The following is a 17,357-nucleotide window of genomic DNA, read 5'->3' on the forward strand; positions in this document are numbered from 1 at the left end:
AACACCCTTTTCAGTTATAAACCTGTGATAACAAATTGTTGCTTCCATAATGCAATGATAGAATAGGCAGAGAGGTAAACACTGCCATTCCCAAAGAGAGAAATAGGAAAGAAGGGGGTGATTTATTTATATACACAAGAACTGACATATACTGCTGAGAGGAGCAGCAGGTGAGACAGGAGAGGTCTGCTGTGCCTTGTGGGTCAGCTCCCTGGCCCTGGATCGAACTGGTGCCGCAGTGGCTGGCGAGTGCTTGATAGCTCTGTGTCTTTAACTCCTGTGCCTCCAGGGAGGCTCCTCAAGAATAGTCTTAATTCAATGTTCTGCTCGCCAGATCCACTGTAACAGGGACCCAGTCTAAAGGGTATTTTGTCCTCATGGCTTTGTTGGGCACAGCCCATGCAACAGCTTTCCCAGACGGAATCATTTGCCTGGGGTCGTGGGGCTGCAGCCCTCAGCTCAGTTGAGCATTGCACAAGTGTCTGTGGTGACTTCACCCTTGTTCATATGCACCCTCTGCTTAGGTCCTGTGTCTCTACTTCTAGATGGAACCATTCTTTGAAATCTAGGTAATGGAGGTAGCTCTTTTCCCACAGCTTGACTAGGGAGAGATCCAGCTTCACTGTTTTGCTTGGGGATTCTTCTAGCCTTTTGAGACATAGGCAGTGGTCTTCCATTTGAAACTGAGGAGGAAGTCCTGATGATTTCTGAATTACCTTTAGGTCTTGAAGAACACTGTATGCATTCTTGGCAGAATAATTATGATCTGGTCCTATCAGTTCTAAGTCAGACAACCACCTTCATTCATTCCAGTGACCTCCTCAAGTTCAAATTGTGACTTTTTCTGCAAGTTGGTTGGCTAAATCCTTGATTCACACAAAAGGACTTTACAAATGTCTCCTGGCCACACCCTTCATTTCTTCCAAGCATGCTATCTCATTTTCTGTTATATAGATAGACCGAGAATTTCCCAAATTTTAAATTTCTGCATCCGTTTGCCTTTTACTGTAAGCATTCAGAAGTAGCCAAGCTACACCTTTAAAACTTTGCTTTAAAAAAAGGTTCAGCAAAATACCCAATTTCATCGCTCACAAGTTCTATCTTCCACAAAACAGACATATTAACACAATTCAGTTAAGTTCTTTGCCACTTGATGACAAGGGTGGCATTCCCTCCATTTCCCAATAACATGCTCTTCATTTCCATCTGAGCCCTAATCAGGGTGGCTTTTCTGTCCGTATAGCCATGAACACTCTGTTCATGAGCACTTAGGTAGTCTGTGGGAAGATTGAGGCTTTTCTTGCAACTCTTCTCCTTCTGAGCTCTCATTAGAATTGCTTTTAACCATCTCTTCATGGTAATGTAGACTTTTACTAGTGTGCACTTAAAAACTCTACCATTTATCCAGCCTCTACCCATTACCCAGTTCCAAAGCCACATCACATTTTTAGGTATTATAACAGCACCACACTCTAGGTGCTATTTTCTAACCTAGTAAATTCAGACTGCTATGATAAAAATATCACAGACTGGGTGGCTTAAACACAGCATTTATTTCTCACAGTTCGGAGGCTGGATGTCCACCATCATAGCCATAGTTCATCTCTTTTTGCTACAGAGAAAACCTGGGGAAAAGGGACTGACCTGGTTTGTGAGTCCTCATCTGTACACTCAAGAATACAGGACAAGACCCCAAAGCAGATTTACTTTGAAAGTGAGAAAAGGGGTAGCTAACAGAGAGAATAAAATTGATTGGCACATGTCAAGTTGTTACCTGTCCTACCAGCAGATAGCACTTGTTGAACAGAGATCAGAATACAAGCCGCAACCCCCCAAAAAGAACTTGGCCAGCCTTTGTTCAGACTTCTGAGGTCCACATGTGGCTCCACTCTGCCCTAGTTCCCAGCAGTCCTCATTTAGGGAGGTAGGAAATAATCTTTTACCATTGAGTTGACTGTGAGCACCATCCACCAATCTGAAATGGATCTTTGTCTTATCAAGTAGGCCCAACTACTAACTATAGAAAAAAATACATATGACCTATATATTAAACTATTGGTTTATACCTTAATTATTATCTTTGTGTGAAGCTTAGAATTATTATCTGTATTAAAAGTCTTCAAATTTATTTGAAATTATAGGTATTCCTTTCATTACTTAATAAACTTAGGGGTTATCTAAGTCTGAGGAAAAATCCCTCTTGAAGGAAGTGATAGATAAGAGCAGATGAGAGATAATGCGAGTGGCAGGAAGAAGAGTGTAATAACTCACAGGTGAGTCTCTAGGCGAAGCAAAAGACTATTATGGCTGGAATTCAGAATAGAGCAAAAAGGTGGGATAATACAGATGGAAAGCAGAATATGTGATTTTGGTGCTTTGATGAGATTATGGCAAGCTAATGGGAATGGTAACATTGGCTGGTTTTAAACTTGGGAATAGAGTGAATTTCATTTTGTAAAGATCATTTTGGTTGCTACAGGAGGGACATTTTTAAGGTTTTTCAAACCTCAAGAACCCTCAGGTTGTCCTTTTTATAGTCACATCTACTTGCCTCCCACCTCATTTATAACACCTGGCAACCACTAATCTGTTATTCATTTCCACAGTTTTGTCATTTCAAAAAGGTTATAGAAACAAAGTCATGTATAGTCATGTATCTCTAGTGATGGGGGTGTCTTCCAAGAAATCCATTGTTAGGTGATTTTATCCTTGTATGACCATCATAGAATGTAATTACACAAACTTAAATAGTATTGCCTCCTGCACACCTAGGCTGTGTATAGGGTCTACTCTCATATATACAGTCTGTCATTGACCTAAAAGTCATTATGCTCTGTGTGACTGTAGTATGTAGTTTTTTGAGATTACTTTTTTTTTTTCACTCAGCATAATCCTCTAGAGATTCATGCAAATGGTGTGTATGAATAGTTTCTTTTTATTGCCAGATATGCTATATACTATGGTGATATTGATTTCAGTTTGTTTAACCATTCACCTGTTGAAAGACATCTGGGTTGTTTCCAGTTGGTGCTATTACTAATAAAGCTGCTATAAACACTCATGTACATGTTTTTGTATGAATTAGTTTTGATTTTTTTCCTGGATAAATGCCCATGAATGCAATTGCTGCGTTGTATGATAGTTGCATGTTAAGTTTATAAAAGAAACTATGAAATGTTTTTCCAGAGTAGCTGTATTATTTTACCTTCCCACAAGCAATATATAAATGATTTGTTTTCTCTGTATGTGCACTGGGATTTAGTATTGTCACTGAAAAAAAAAAAAACCTGGTTAAGTAGATGTGACCTCTCATTTGTTTAATGTTTGCGTGAAACACCATTTATATATTTTTTACTTTCAACCTACCAATATGTCATTATATTTGTTTTTTTTTAAGATTTATTTATTCATGCATACAAGAACTGGGATGTAGACCAGAGGTGTGGCGGGTGAGCGGATTCACCAGACAGAGTGGAGAGCAGAACAGGCAGATCTACTGAAATACACTGCTGAAGGAAGCAGCAGGCTAGACAGGAGAGGTCTCCTGCACCATGTGGGTTGCTTCTGGCCGGCGGGGGATTGAACTCTTGCTGCAGTGGCTGGCGATAGCTTGATAACGCTGTCTTTAACGTCTGTGCCACCAGGCAGTCCCTGTGTCATTATATTTGAAGTGAGTTTTTTGTAGACAACATATAGTTAGAGCATGCTTTTTAATCCATTACCAATAAGTGATTTATCTATCCTTTCTTTACATTCTCTATTTATAATTGTCTCGAACCCTTTACATACAGTTAGAACTGCATTAGATATTATTTGTTTTACTCAGCAAGCATTTTAGAAAATTCAAAAGAAGAAAAGGCTGTTATATTTTCCATTTTTTGTCTGATATGTTCTTTTCTCTGATATTCCAGGGTTCCTTCTGTATTTCTTTCCTTTCCTTTTTTTTTTTTTTCAGTTGAACTTATTATTCACCCTGTAAGGTTAGGTCTCCTACCAAAATCTCTTGTGTTTTTATTCACCTGATAGTATCTCTATTTCCTTATCCTTCCTAGAGAATATTTTCACTGGGTATAGGATTCTATTGATAGGTTGACAGTTCTTTCCTTTTCGTATTTTAAAAAAAGTGTGACTGCCTTCTGATTTTCGTAGTTTCTCATGAGAAATCTCTTGTCATTTGAATTGTTTTTTCTTGTGTAGGTAAGGCCTTTTTACTCTTGGTACATTCAAGGTTTGGGATGGGAAAAGTGGACGATCAAATTTTACATGTGTGACTGTGATGTGTCTTGATACATATCTTGTTAAATTTGGCAAGTGTTCCATTACTATTTTTTTTGAATATTTCATTTTTTTAAAAGATTTATTTATTTATTTATACAAGCACTGGGTACAGTCAGAAGCGTGGGAGGGTGAGCGAATTCACCAGAGCCAGAGCAGGGAGCAGGACAGGCAGACCTACAAAATACACTGCCGAGGGGAGCAGTGGGCGCGGCAGGAGAGGTCTGTTGCACCATGTGGGTCCCTCGCCGGCGACTGGGGATCGAACTGGCGCTGCAGAGGCTGCGGGCAGCTTCGCAGCCCAGCGCTCAACCGCTGCGCCACCAGGGGAGGCCCTTGAATATTTCATTTTTAAACCTTGCTTTCTTCTCCTTCTTTATGAAAAACAATACAATGAAATGGATTTTAGAATTTTTGTTACTGTTTCATAGATCTCTGAGGCTCTGTTAAGTTTTTTCAGAAAATTTTCTTTCTTTTGTTTAGAACAGGTAATTTCTATTGTTCATTGTTTCTTCCCACTGTCCTGTCCTTTCTGCTGTTGTGTTCATTCATTAATTTTTTGTGTTTGTGTTCTTTAGTTCCAAAACTGCCATTTGTTTCTTTTTTAGATCTTCTATTTCTTTGTTGAGATAGCTTATGTTTTCATTTATTTCAAGCATATTTGCAGCTATTCATTGAAATATTGTCTTTATGGCTGTTTTAAAATCTTTACCAGGTAATTCTAACATCTCATCTTTAATTTATCCTCTGTTAACTACCTTTTTTAATTCAAAGTGATATGGTACAGGTTTTGATATGAGAAGTGACTTTTTTTAAAAAAAGATTTATTTATGCATACAAGAGCTGGGGTACAGGCCAGAGATGCAGGGGATGAGAGGACCCACCAGAAACAGAGTGGGGAACAGAACAGGCAGACTGACTGAAACACACTGCTGAGGGGAGCAGCGGATGAGACAGGAGAGGTCTGCTGTGCCATGTGGGCTGCTCCCTATTCGGTGGGGGTTCGAACTCTTATTGCAGAGGCTGCGGATTGCTTCATAGTGTGGTGCCCAACCCCTTGCGCCACCAGGGAGGCCCGAGAAGTGACTTTCTATTTCTGGGCATTGTGTTGTGAAACTTTGGATCTTATTTAAATCTTGCATTTCAGTTGATTCCTCTGACACTGCTATAGCGGGCAGAAGGGATGGTGCCATATTATTACAGCTAGATGTCAAAATAAGTGTAGGATTTCCTACTGATTTCCATTGACACCCAAGGAAGAACATTGTTCCTTGGAACTTTTGGACAGAGATGGCAGTCCCCCCCCCCCCCCCGCCTAAATCTCTTCCCAAACAACCCCAAGGTGAAGGGATAGGAGTGTCACATGTCTTCACTGAAAACTAAGAGTTGTGGAAAGGGATGGCCTCATGGCTACTGGACAGTGGTCAAATGATCTCCACTGACTATGTGTGTGGAAGGAAAGAGAGGACAACTTGTTACCACCTAATATAGTGAAATTCTTAACTCCTTACTTGTCCTTCTGTAATACCACCCTCTATAAGCTCTGTAGAGGGCAAAAATATAGGTTCTGCAGCACTTGGCCTCAGTTGGCATTGGGAGTTGTGGGATCACACCTTTTGGTCTGTCACGTTTGGCTTCTGTAAAATAGTATTGTCTCATAGTTTTTTGGTCTTGTTTAGACCTGCTCCATTGGCTAAAGAGAGCTGGCTTTTATTGGGACCATTTTTTTTCTGTGCTTTTGTGGCATTTGTGAGTTGCTGACTAGGATATGTGGGATGAAAAGAAAATCCAGAGGACTCACCATTGTGCTATACCTTGGGTCCTGAAGTCCCTAGCTAGTGTTATACTCCTTCCCGCCCCCCCCCCCCTTTTACCCCCACTGCTACACTTTCAGAGTCTTGTGATTGTTTTATACGCTATGATTTTGGTTGTACTTAGTGAGAGCACTGGGGATAAATGATAAGTCTGTGCCATCTTTCTGGAAGTGGAATTCCCTCACCTATTTTTTAAAATGTGGCAAAGAAAATGAATGATACTATAGAGAATTGAATGCATTGTTTTTTTTTTTTAAAGATTTTATTTATTTATTTTTACAAGAACTGGGGTATAGGCCAGATGTGGGGGAGGGTGAGAAGATTCACCAGAGACAGAGTGGGGAACAGAACAGGCAGACGGACGGAAATACACTGCTGAGGGGAGCAGTGGGCGAGACAGGAGAGGTCTGCTCACCATGTGGGAATCGAACCATCACTGCAGAGGCTGAGGACAGCTTCATAGTACTGAGTTCAACTGCCTGCGCCACCAGGGAGGCCCTGAATGGATTGTTTATAGAGAACTGAGCTTGGAATTTTCAGGTGGAGTTAACATTGGGATAGGTCTTCCAGAGACAGAGGGAATCATCTCAGGTAACTTAGGTATCTTTCAGATAGAAGACCTGAGTTGCATCTAATATTAAATATATGATTACTGTGCAAACATACTTTCCTTGGCAACAGAACCAATGCAAGTTAGCAACACCTATTTCACACAATGAGATAAATCAAACACTGTCAATACAAACAGCAATGAATTTTCAACATAAGCTGATGATTTATTTTTCAGCAACAATTATATTTAGCATCCCCTTAAAGCATCGTGGAGTAGATTCAATAAAGAGAGACAATTCTTAAAAACAAAAACAAAAACAGAAGACCTGAGTTGCTAGGGGCTAATGGTGACATAGTATTCCTTGATTTTCTTTCCATGTACTATTTTGGTCTTGGTTTTGTATGTACAGAAGAGCTGGAAGCATATTAGGTTGGATTACACCTTTGTAAATCATTTTCAGTCCTGGTGAGGTTTAGTTGGTTTCATTGGCCTTTAGTACAATGGACCAAATGCCCTTTCATTTGGTAAGTTGATATAATTAATTTCTTATAATTTTTTTCATAAATATTCTAAAATTTAATTTTTTTGATCTTAAACTTTGGGTTTTAAAATGGTTGTACTTTTTAGATTAACTGGCAATAAAATCGATTTCTGTATGTCTAGTTCTATCAATTTAAAAACAATAATAGAGTCTGTGCACAGTTCAGTGTTAAAATTTAGAAATTTTCATACCCCCTCAAATTACCTTATTCTGTAATTTTGTGGTCACAACCTTCTTTCATCTCTAACCCCTGGCAACCACTGTTCTTTTCTTCATTACTCTAGCATTGTCTTTTGGAGCATGTTAGTATAAATGGAATCAGATGATATATAACCTTTTGAGAATGGCTTTTTTCACTTCCTGTATTGCATGAAATCCACCCAGGTTTTTTATTTTATTACAAGCCCTTTCTTGTGGTATTCCATTATTATATATGTAACAGTTTGTTCATCTGCTAACTGATTGGGTTGTTTCCAATTTACGGGAACAACATAACGTGGAATATATACATATTTCATATTTTTATATATTATGTAGACAACCATGTGTTTTTGTGTGAGCACAAGTTTTTTATTTCTCTCAATTAATACCTAGAAGTGGGATTGCATGGTTATATCATAAGTACACATTTATATGAGGAATGTCCAAACTGTTTTTCAGAGCAACAATACTACCTCTGTGTCATTTCTCTCTCCCTCTTTTTTTAAGGTTTATTTATTTATGCATACAAGAACTGGGGTATAGGCCAGAGGTGCGGGGGGTGAGAGAATTCACCAGAGACAGAGTGGGGAACAGAACAGGCAGATCGACTAAAATACACTGCTGTGAGGAGCAGTGGGCAAATCAGGAGAGGTCTGCTGCGCCATGTGGGCAGCTCCCTGGCCGGGGATCGAACTTGTGCTGCAGTGGCTGCGGACAGCTTCATAGGTTGCCTTTTAACCCATTGTGCCACCGGGGAGGCCCTCATTTCTCTTTCTATCCTTTTTAAGGGAGTTTGTCTTTACTTACTGGAGCTTTTTTTTTTTTTTTTTAAAGATTTATTTATTTATACAAGCACTGGGTACAGTCAGAAACGTGGGAGGGTGAGAGAATTCACCAGACCCAGAGTGGGGAGCAGAGCAGAGCAGGCAGAAGGACCGAAGTACACTGCTGAGGGGAGCAACGGGCGGCAGGAGAGGTCTGCGCGCCATGTGGGACCCTCCTCCAGTGGCCGGGGAGCAGCCAGGACTCAAACCTTCGCTGCAGAGGCTTCGGGCAGCCTGGCAACCCAGCGCTCAACCGCTGTGCCACTGGGGAAGCCCTATTGGAACATTTTAATGAAGCATCTTTAAAATCTCTGTCAGATAGTTTTAATTCTACATCGTTTCAACATTGGTATCTGTTTATTGTCTTTTTCTGTGCAATTTGAGATTGTTCCCTATTTCTTCATATGCTAATTTTGGATTTAATCTTGGACATTTAATTATTATGAGGCACTGAGTCTTTTTAAAAATCTGTGAGAAATGTTCATATTTAGTTTTAGTAGGTAATTAATTCAGTTGAGTTCAGAGTTTAAGTTCCAAGCAGCCCTCTGTGATTGTGGTTCCTGTTTTTAAAGCCTTTTGAAGTGTTGATTTTGGCCCCCTTATTTGCCACCCAGTGGCAAGCCTTGGAATTGCAGCGCTCTGTTCTGTGTTCTTTAGGATCAGATCAGTGCATGTGTAGACTTAGGGTGACCAGGAGTTCATGGATAACTCCTCTCGCCATCTTTCCAATAAATGCATCCTTTCTTTAATCTCCCACCTTTGTTTTGGTTCTTTTGTTGGAAAGCTGGGGCTTTCATTATCCTGCTCTACTGTGCAGTTCCCATGATTGTGCCTGTGTCTGCGGATAAGTGGTAGGAGAATAAAGAGAAAATAAAAGAAACGGGGTTTGCCCCACCCTTTTGGGACAGATGTTCCACCAATCAGAGATACAGGTTTCCCTTGCTCAGAATTTTTGCTCTTGTGGCCTCTGATATTTACTCTCTTTGCTACTACAGTAATGTTTGACGTCCTGAACATGAGAGAATGAACAAAATGCTTCAAAATTTGTTGTTCTTCTCCTGTATCCCCTATTTCTTAGCTAGTGTGACTATATTCTTTCCATTATTTATAGCTGTATTTAGTGAAACAAGGGGCCATACATTATTGCCTCTTACCCAGACAGGTACCCATTGGGCTTGGCTTTAGTGTTGAAATAAAGAGCAGAGGTAGATCCAGGTTTTTGTAGAGTCTGAAGGTCATACAATTTGGTTGCTACTTTTAAGTAATAGAAGTTATGAATGCAAAATTAGGCACATTTAAGATGAGGCCTAGATGAGACTGAAAGCAAAGAACCCAGAAACTTAAGCTTCATTGATTTTATTTTTTTTTAATTTTTTTTTTTTAATTTTCTAGAGGCATGTCTTATTTATTTATTTATTATTTGTTTGTTTGTTTGGTTTATACATGCACTGGGTACAGTCAGAAGCGCGGGAGGGTGAGAGAATTCACCAGAGCCAGAGCAGGGAGCAGAGCAGGCAGAAGGACTGAAGTACACTGCTGAGGGGAGCAGCAGGCGGCAGGAGAGGTCTGCGCGCCATGTGGGACCCTCCTCTGGTGGCCGGGGAGCAGCCGGGGATCGAACCGGCGCCGCAGAGGCCGCAGGCAGCTTCGCAACCCAGCGCTCAACCACTGCGCCACCGGGGAGGCCCCAGCTTCATTGATTTTAATAAAAACTTGCCTATGGGGAAAAGCTAAAAGAAATATTGATTATGGGTTGGGTGCTATACATGGTGTTTATTCATGGTTCCTTTTATTATTAAGGAAAATAAAAATGCAACCTATTTTGCGCCCATTTTATATATGAGAAGAACAGATTTAGAAGTTAAATCATGCACCTGTAAGGGTCTTTTGAACTTAAATTTTCTGCATGGTCTTTCTACTTCGCACATGAAATAAGTAGGTTGGGGATTAGGAGAAGCTATATAGAAGTGGTAGTTAGGAGCAAGTCTCGGAAGTCAGCTTGCCTATGTTCAGTCCTTGCTCTGGCATTGATTGTATGTGACCTTGAGAGTTTCTTAACCTTTGTTTACTTATATACATTTGTAAAATGGGGATAAGAGAGCTCTACCTCATGGGGTTATTGCGAGAATTAAACAGTTAGAATAGCTTCTGGCATATTGTAAGTACTTTTTATCCATCATATGCCACTGTGCATTCAGATAAATACATTTTATTTGTGGTATTAGCAGCCTTCTTGAGCTATAAGGACTTGGGATTTTCCCATGTAAGTTATATTATAGATTTGGAATAAAGGCTGAGGTATCATCACTGGTAAAATAACCTACACATTATGTAACAAAAAATACTTGACTGTTAATAATTAAGAAAAATTAAGGAACAATTATTAAGATAAAATTTATTAAGATGTTACCATATTTAATGAAGAAAGTGAGAAGAAACACTCTACGGGTGATTGGAAAACTGGACTATTTGTAGGTTAAATGTCTTGTGGAAATGGACAAACAATAACACAGAGAGCTAGAATAGTTCAATAAAAAGAAAATTCCTTGTAGACATATTTAAAGTCTAAGGGTGGGTCTAAACGAGTCCGAACCCAGATACTTTTATAAAATGGAGACATAAGTAGTAGTATTAATTTGTATTACTTATTTATTGAAGTGTAAAAAATTGTCATGAAGTTTAAAACCATAAACATTTATTATCTCATAGTTTGTGGAGGTTAGGAATTTGGGAGCGGCTCAGCTGGGTGACTTTGGTCGCAGTCAAGATGTTGGCATGAGCTACAGTCGCGTGAAGCTGTGGAGGATCACTTCAAGGTGCCTAGCAAATTTGTACCTGGCTGTGCGAGGGTTTGTGCTGTTCCTTACCATATGGAAGGACTTCTTGAGTGTCCTCGTGCTGTTGTAACTGGCATCCTCCAGAGCGAGCAGTCCAAGAGAGACCAAGGCAGTTGTCACGGTGTCTTTTATGACCTACTTCAGAATTCTCTGTCATTTCTGCAGTGTCCTGCTGGTTACAAAGGTCATTCTTAAACAGTGTGCAAGGGGATTACTCAGAGGTGGAAATCCTTGGGGGCACCTTCGAGACTGGCTACTGTCTTATATATAGCTACCGTCTTATATATAGGATTATTCTAGCAAGTAAATGAAATTGTTCCAGTGATACCTCTGGAGGCCAGTAGGTGTTTCATGCAACACCTATAAAGTTAGTGTATTTTTCATGGATATCCTGGTCAGTAGAAATCAGCTTCTAATTTTCCCCCAATGCAGAGTAAGGTTTATTCTATCTGTGAGAAAGAGATGAACACTGATAAAGAAAGTCTTGAGATTGTTGTAATTGTTAATTTGTTTGGAAAATAGGTTGGTTTTTATTTTAGGGATAAAGTGATAGTAGCCATTAGAGTTTGATGCAAGAATATTGATAAATGCTGTAAGCAAGAATTCTGACCCACAGTGAACTCAATTAATTTTAGTATTACCATCTGGCACATGATCATTGAAGAATAATGCATTTCAAGTCAGGTGCATCCTTTTTGTGTGTGTGTGATTGAATGTCATCTTAATCTCTCCTTTCTCAAGGTTAAATAGGTTCAAATATTTTTCCTTTCTGTTGATAATAAGTATGGCTTACTTTGAAGAGGATACTTACTAAATTACTGAGGAAAGGATAGAAAATAAATGTATTACTTTTAGTTTGTGGAATAGAAAGCACGAAGAGAACTCTTCCTGTTTCTCTTTAAAGGGTAATACATAAATATTTGGCCACTGGAGGGCTCCATATTTTAAAAATTACACTAAAAATATAAATGCTTACTGTAACAATTTTCACTAGTACAGAAAGGTATAAAGAACTTCATATTGCTAAGTAAAGATATTGAATATTAAGCAGTTGTTGGTTATAAATGAAAATTGTGTGCATGTTCAAATAAATTGTATATAATAGGGGTTTGTATCCTTTTTCTTATATTGGAGTAGAAATAAAACATCTAATTTTTTCATAAATAAAATATCTCCCAATCCAGATGTCCAATTATGAAACCAGTTACTTGAAACCTCTCAATAAATAAAGAAATTGAGAAAGATTTTCTTCCATTCTTTCCCTATATGTACTACTTTTATGTGAAAACCTGTTTGTTTTAGGGTCCATTTTACATTATTTCTATTTAATGTAAAAATACTGCAGTTATCTCAGTGAAAGCTATGGTATAATTAATACAATTCACAGAACAACCTGAACATTCTGAAACTGAACCAAAATCAGAAGTAGATGTGGCATCAAATAGTTGGCAATCACTGATTTTTTTTTTTTTTTCAGGGCTTTTTATAGTTAGTATTTCTTTGGTCCAGATGTGCAGTTTACATTACTTTGCTCTGAAACCTGAACCTGGGGCCTTATTTTCCAGCGATAAAGTGAAATGGAAAGTTACAAAATTAAGAAATTAGGAGCTCTTACATCAGATATCAATACCGAGAGAAGTGTCTTTTTGTTTAGAAAAATTCTACAGCATTTCTACTTCCTTGATCTTTTCTACTTGAAATAAGTGTTTTGATTTCCTTATACTTTTGAAGTATTTACATTTTAAATGTCGATCTGAACTCTGGGAAGGCTGCAATTTCTAGGGTAATTAAGTATTTTTTTTTTCCTGATAAGATGTGGGTGTCTGTACTGAGCTTGTGGAGCTGAGACTTGAGATTGGGTCTTTTGGGTGACCTGAGGAGTTAAGTTCTACAGTTGTTCAGGAGCTTTCGTCCATTAGCATCGTCTGTCACAAATGAATGTCACAAATGAAGACGGAATACAATTAATTACTAAGGAGGAGGAAACTAACCCACATCAAAATGTAACAAAGTAAACACAACTTCTGTAATTCATTTGAAAACTATTAGGTTGTGTGAATGTATAAATTCCTACTTTTTTTTTTTTTTTTTTTTGCACCAAAGGACCAGTTACCAACATATAGGGATAAAGAAACCAAAAAATCATGAAAGATGGTCCTAAGTTAGTACTAAGTATGCATGTGATGTTGAACAGCATTATGGAATAATTTTCTTTAATCCACCATCAGGTAAATTAGTCTCACAGAGGGTATAACCTTCTCCCACTAATACTTCCTGTCCTGTTTGCCATCCATTCATATATGGATGCTCATTCATATGTTAAAGACAATACCCAATCATTGACTTTGGGGCATGAGATACATTTTTAGTTTTCTTTCTTTCTGCAGACACACCATTCAGTGCCTAATTTGTTTATTTAATAATGGCCATGGCACTGTAGTCTCGTGGGCATATAGAGAAATTCTACCCTTTTCATCGTGTAGGCACCGACTGTATTCCTAATACTAGTCAGCTACGTTGCAAGCATTGTTTTTAGTTGTGAGATATGGGAGAGGACAAAGGCGAGAGATGACTGATGCACACCTCAGCATCTATTCCTCCTGCCTCTTGATGACTGCATTGCTTGTTTTGAAACTTTGTTCCAGCACCTTTTTACAGATTCATTCAGATATGGCATAAACTGGTATAAGATCCCGATCAAGATCGAGGTGCAGTCTCTCTCAAGTTTCAAATAAGTCTTTTGGTTTTAGAGCATCTCCATGATTTTATTAAATATTTTGTTTGGTACATAGTGTAAGTTTTATTCTATAATAGACAATATGCCTAACTAATCGGATTCATTATTACTTGCTTTAACTCTGTGCTTTAATTTGCTGAGCTCATCAGCCACCAATACTGTCAGTTTTTAATGCTTAATTTATGCCACTTCAGTGCTTGTGTCTACCCAGTGGTTTTCAAGTTTGGGTATAGCTTAGAATTCCTTTGGGAACTTTTAGTACTGTAGATGCCTGAAGTCAACACTGCAGGTTATGTGATTTTAAGTGATTGCTGGTAGAAAGTGCCTGGGCATCTGCCTTTTAAAAAAGAATCATGTGATTGTATTTCATAGTCAAGCAAGCTGCATTGTGGATACTTTGTGAGGTCCCTACAAGTTCTGATTAAACAAATGTCTCAGAGTAAATACAGCCACTCTTTATATTTGCATATGTTCTTACCTACCCTGAAGAAAAAAGCCAAACCTGATACTGTTTTTGTTGCCAACATTGCCTAAATTATTTTGAACTGAACTAATACTTAAATTTCTGGAGTGGGGAGTAGGGGAAGTGATGTTAGCTTTCAGATTGGGTTGAGATTTTCAAATTGGGTTTGCCCCATCCCCATGAGCCTGCCATTTCTGCTGCCCACCAAAGAAGTCAGCTTATCTTTCACTTTAAAACCAGTTCCAACCGAAAATTGAATATGATCTGGCCAAAGAACATAATGCAGTGAGTGAAATACACTTTAGGGTATAGAGATGTTTTCAGATGTGTGGAGTTGTAGACATAAGGAAAAACCATGGAAGACTAGTATGTATTACAGATAGTCGTGTGCTGTAGGGAGAGGGAACTTCAGGATTAGCAGGTTCCCACAATAGGTTGTACCAACTCCTGAAAATACTGAACAGTGTCAGTCATGCCTAAGGATGATCATCCCTCATGCTTCTTTTCTAACTCTTCTCACAATGATGAAGGAGCTGTCAAAAGGCAGGCTGTGAAGGTTCCCTGAGATTAAGTCCTTGAATCCTTGCCTTCCCTTGTCTTACCTGAGGACCCTGGATGACACTTCTCAACCATAAGTTTTACTTACGTTTGGATGACTCACAAAATTATGCTGTCTGCGCAGGGTTTTTTCTGGTTCATTCCTTTTAACACTCCATGTATAAGAGTTCATATGTTGGATCATGGCCAACCTGAACAAACTGTTTAGCTACCTCCTCAACCACCCAGACATTCACCTTTTCCATGACAGTAGGATAAAACTTGTCACTCTGCCCAAGATTCTGAGCCCTTGGGCTCATTTTGTGTTCACCCTCTATTCATTCAACACACAGAACTGTTACCTAATCACATCTACATCATAAAGGCCCCAGACAGGCTGTGGTGATAGTAAGCCACTTGGGTAAAAATAGTGAATATCTTTAAGTTAATAGAAAGAAGGGCCTCCCCGGTGGTAATAGAAAGAAGGGCCTCCCCGGTGGCGCCGCAGTTGAGCAGTTGAGCGCTGGGTTGCAAAGCTGCCCACAGCCTCTGCAGCACCGATTCGATCCCCGGCTGCCGGGTGAGGGTCCCACATGGCGCGCAGACCTCTCCTGCCACCTGCTGCTCCCCTCAGCAGTGTACTTCGTCAGTCTGCCTCCTCTGGTCTCCACTCTGACTCCGGTGAATTCTCTCACCCTTCTGCGCTTCTGACTATACCCAGTGCTTGTATAAATAAATAAATAAATCTTAAAAAAAAAAAAATAGAAGAAAGACTCATATAGAATAATTGTGTGGTGATGTGTTAGGAAAAAAATACTCAAGTTTCAAATAAGTCTTTTGGTTTAGAGCATCTACATGATTTTATTAAGTATTTTGCTTGGTACATAGTGTAAGTTTTATTTATTTATTTATTTTTGTTGTTTGGGCTAAAATCATTCTGCTTATTTAGAATTAGCTGTAAAAAAGCTAAAATGGAAAAACTAATAACTTAGGATACGTTTTGAGGTTTTGGTTTGTTTTTAAGGACATTGTCTTCTTTCAGTACTAGTCTCTTCATATAAATATTGCCAGTGAATACGTTCTTCTTGCTACTTGTTGATTGCTCATAGCAACCTCATGACATTTCAATCTCAGATCAATTTTCTTTAGTTACCAAAGAGTCCTTAACTATTTTCAGTTGCTACATTTCTTACCTGTACCTAAGAATTGTAAAATTTATTTTAATTTCAACCATACAGATGTCAGCAGTACATTTTGAAAATTTTATGTATTTAAAATCTTAAAATTATTTTCACATATATAAGTTTATGAAAATCTATTTTGGGGAGGAGAGGGTATTACAAAGGAAATTGAAAATGGCTTCAAAATATATCTAATGAAGAGTTTGACTAACATGTCTTAATTATAGCTCCTTCCATGAATCTCCTGTGGAGTCTTAGAAACGCTTGTTTCTACTTGTTTATTATTGCCTTTAAGGTTTTGGAGGTATATAGTATATCTACCTGAAATTTATTTGAAGTTCATTTTTATTGTGGAAATAAGGTTTGTAAAGCTAGGGTTGTGGGGATTTGTTTTTTTGCTTTTATGTCTGATATTTGGAATGGTCTGAGTAGAGTACACACAATAAAATGTGTGGTTATGACCAGAGATCACTGGGCAGGTATCATAGTGATCTGTACAGTAGAATTTTAACTGAAAGGGAATGTCCTCTGGCAGGGAAATGATGACAAAATCCCTTAGGAAGTAAATTTTAAGGTATATTAATCCTACCAAGATATTAAGCTCATCATCTTAAATTCCTGAGTGCATTCTCTACCCTGTAAGTTCAGCTAAAACTATGCTGGAAGGCAAATTTGTTAAGATAATAAAATAAAAATGTGGACCGAAGTCCGTAAGATACAAATTAGAAAATAAAATCCCCAGTCAAATGTAAGTATCTGACAAATCCTTTGCTCTTTTGTAATTAGTAGCCTAATCTTGTGGGATGTTCATAAAATAATGCTAAAAAAACATGTATATAGAGAAACCTTGTGGTTGAATAATTTATCCCTCTTCATAATTTTTACTCTGGAGATTTTTTTGTGGAGTTGGTGAGTATAAATGTGGCTAGTGAAAAAAAAAATGTAGCTAGTGGTGACTCTGTATTCTTTCTTTCCTTTTTTTTTAAAAAAGATTTATTTATTTATTTATTTGTTTGTTTGTTTGTTTGTTTGTTTGTTTGTTTATACAAGCACTGGGTACAGTCAGAAGTGCGGGAGGGTGAGAGAATTCACCAGAGCCAGAGCGGGGAGCAGAGCAGGCAGAAGGACCGAAGTACACTGCTGAGGGGAGCAGGGGGGCGGCAGGAGGGGTCTGCGCGCCATGTGGGACCCTCCTCCCGTGGCCGGGGAGCAGCTGGCGCTGCAGACTTGTAACCCATCGCTCAACCGCTGCGCCACCGGGGAGGCCCCGAGACTCTGTATTCTTAATATATAAAATGAAAAAAAAACCTTGATTTATCAGTTACTGTAATTTATTTACTTGAATGTCCACGAAGTATTTTAGATTTGAAAGAATAGTTATGAAAATACCTAAT

The 17,357-nt window shown here is 38.6% G+C and overlaps 1 pseudogene across 1 annotated transcript in view; it reads right to left on the reverse strand.

Moving 5' to 3' along the window:
* LOC311170264 (small ribosomal subunit protein eS1-like) overlaps positions 1–15,102 on the reverse strand; it is a 65,260-nt pseudogene extending 50,158 nt beyond the window's left edge. Inside the window, exons 1-2 of the transcript in view lie at positions 14,995–15,102; positions 11,044–11,235 (exon numbers count right to left, since the gene is read on the reverse strand). The product of the transcript in view is annotated as a small ribosomal subunit protein eS1-like (transcript). The remainder of the gene's footprint in view (positions 1–11,043; positions 11,236–14,994) is intronic.
* Between the last annotated feature and the right edge of the window lie 2,255 nt (positions 15,103–17,357).

The sequence above is a fragment of the Talpa europaea genome (assembly GCF_964194135.1).
Source record: "Talpa europaea genome assembly, chromosome: 4".
Lineage (NCBI taxonomy): Eukaryota > Metazoa > Chordata > Mammalia > Eulipotyphla > Talpidae > Talpa > Talpa europaea.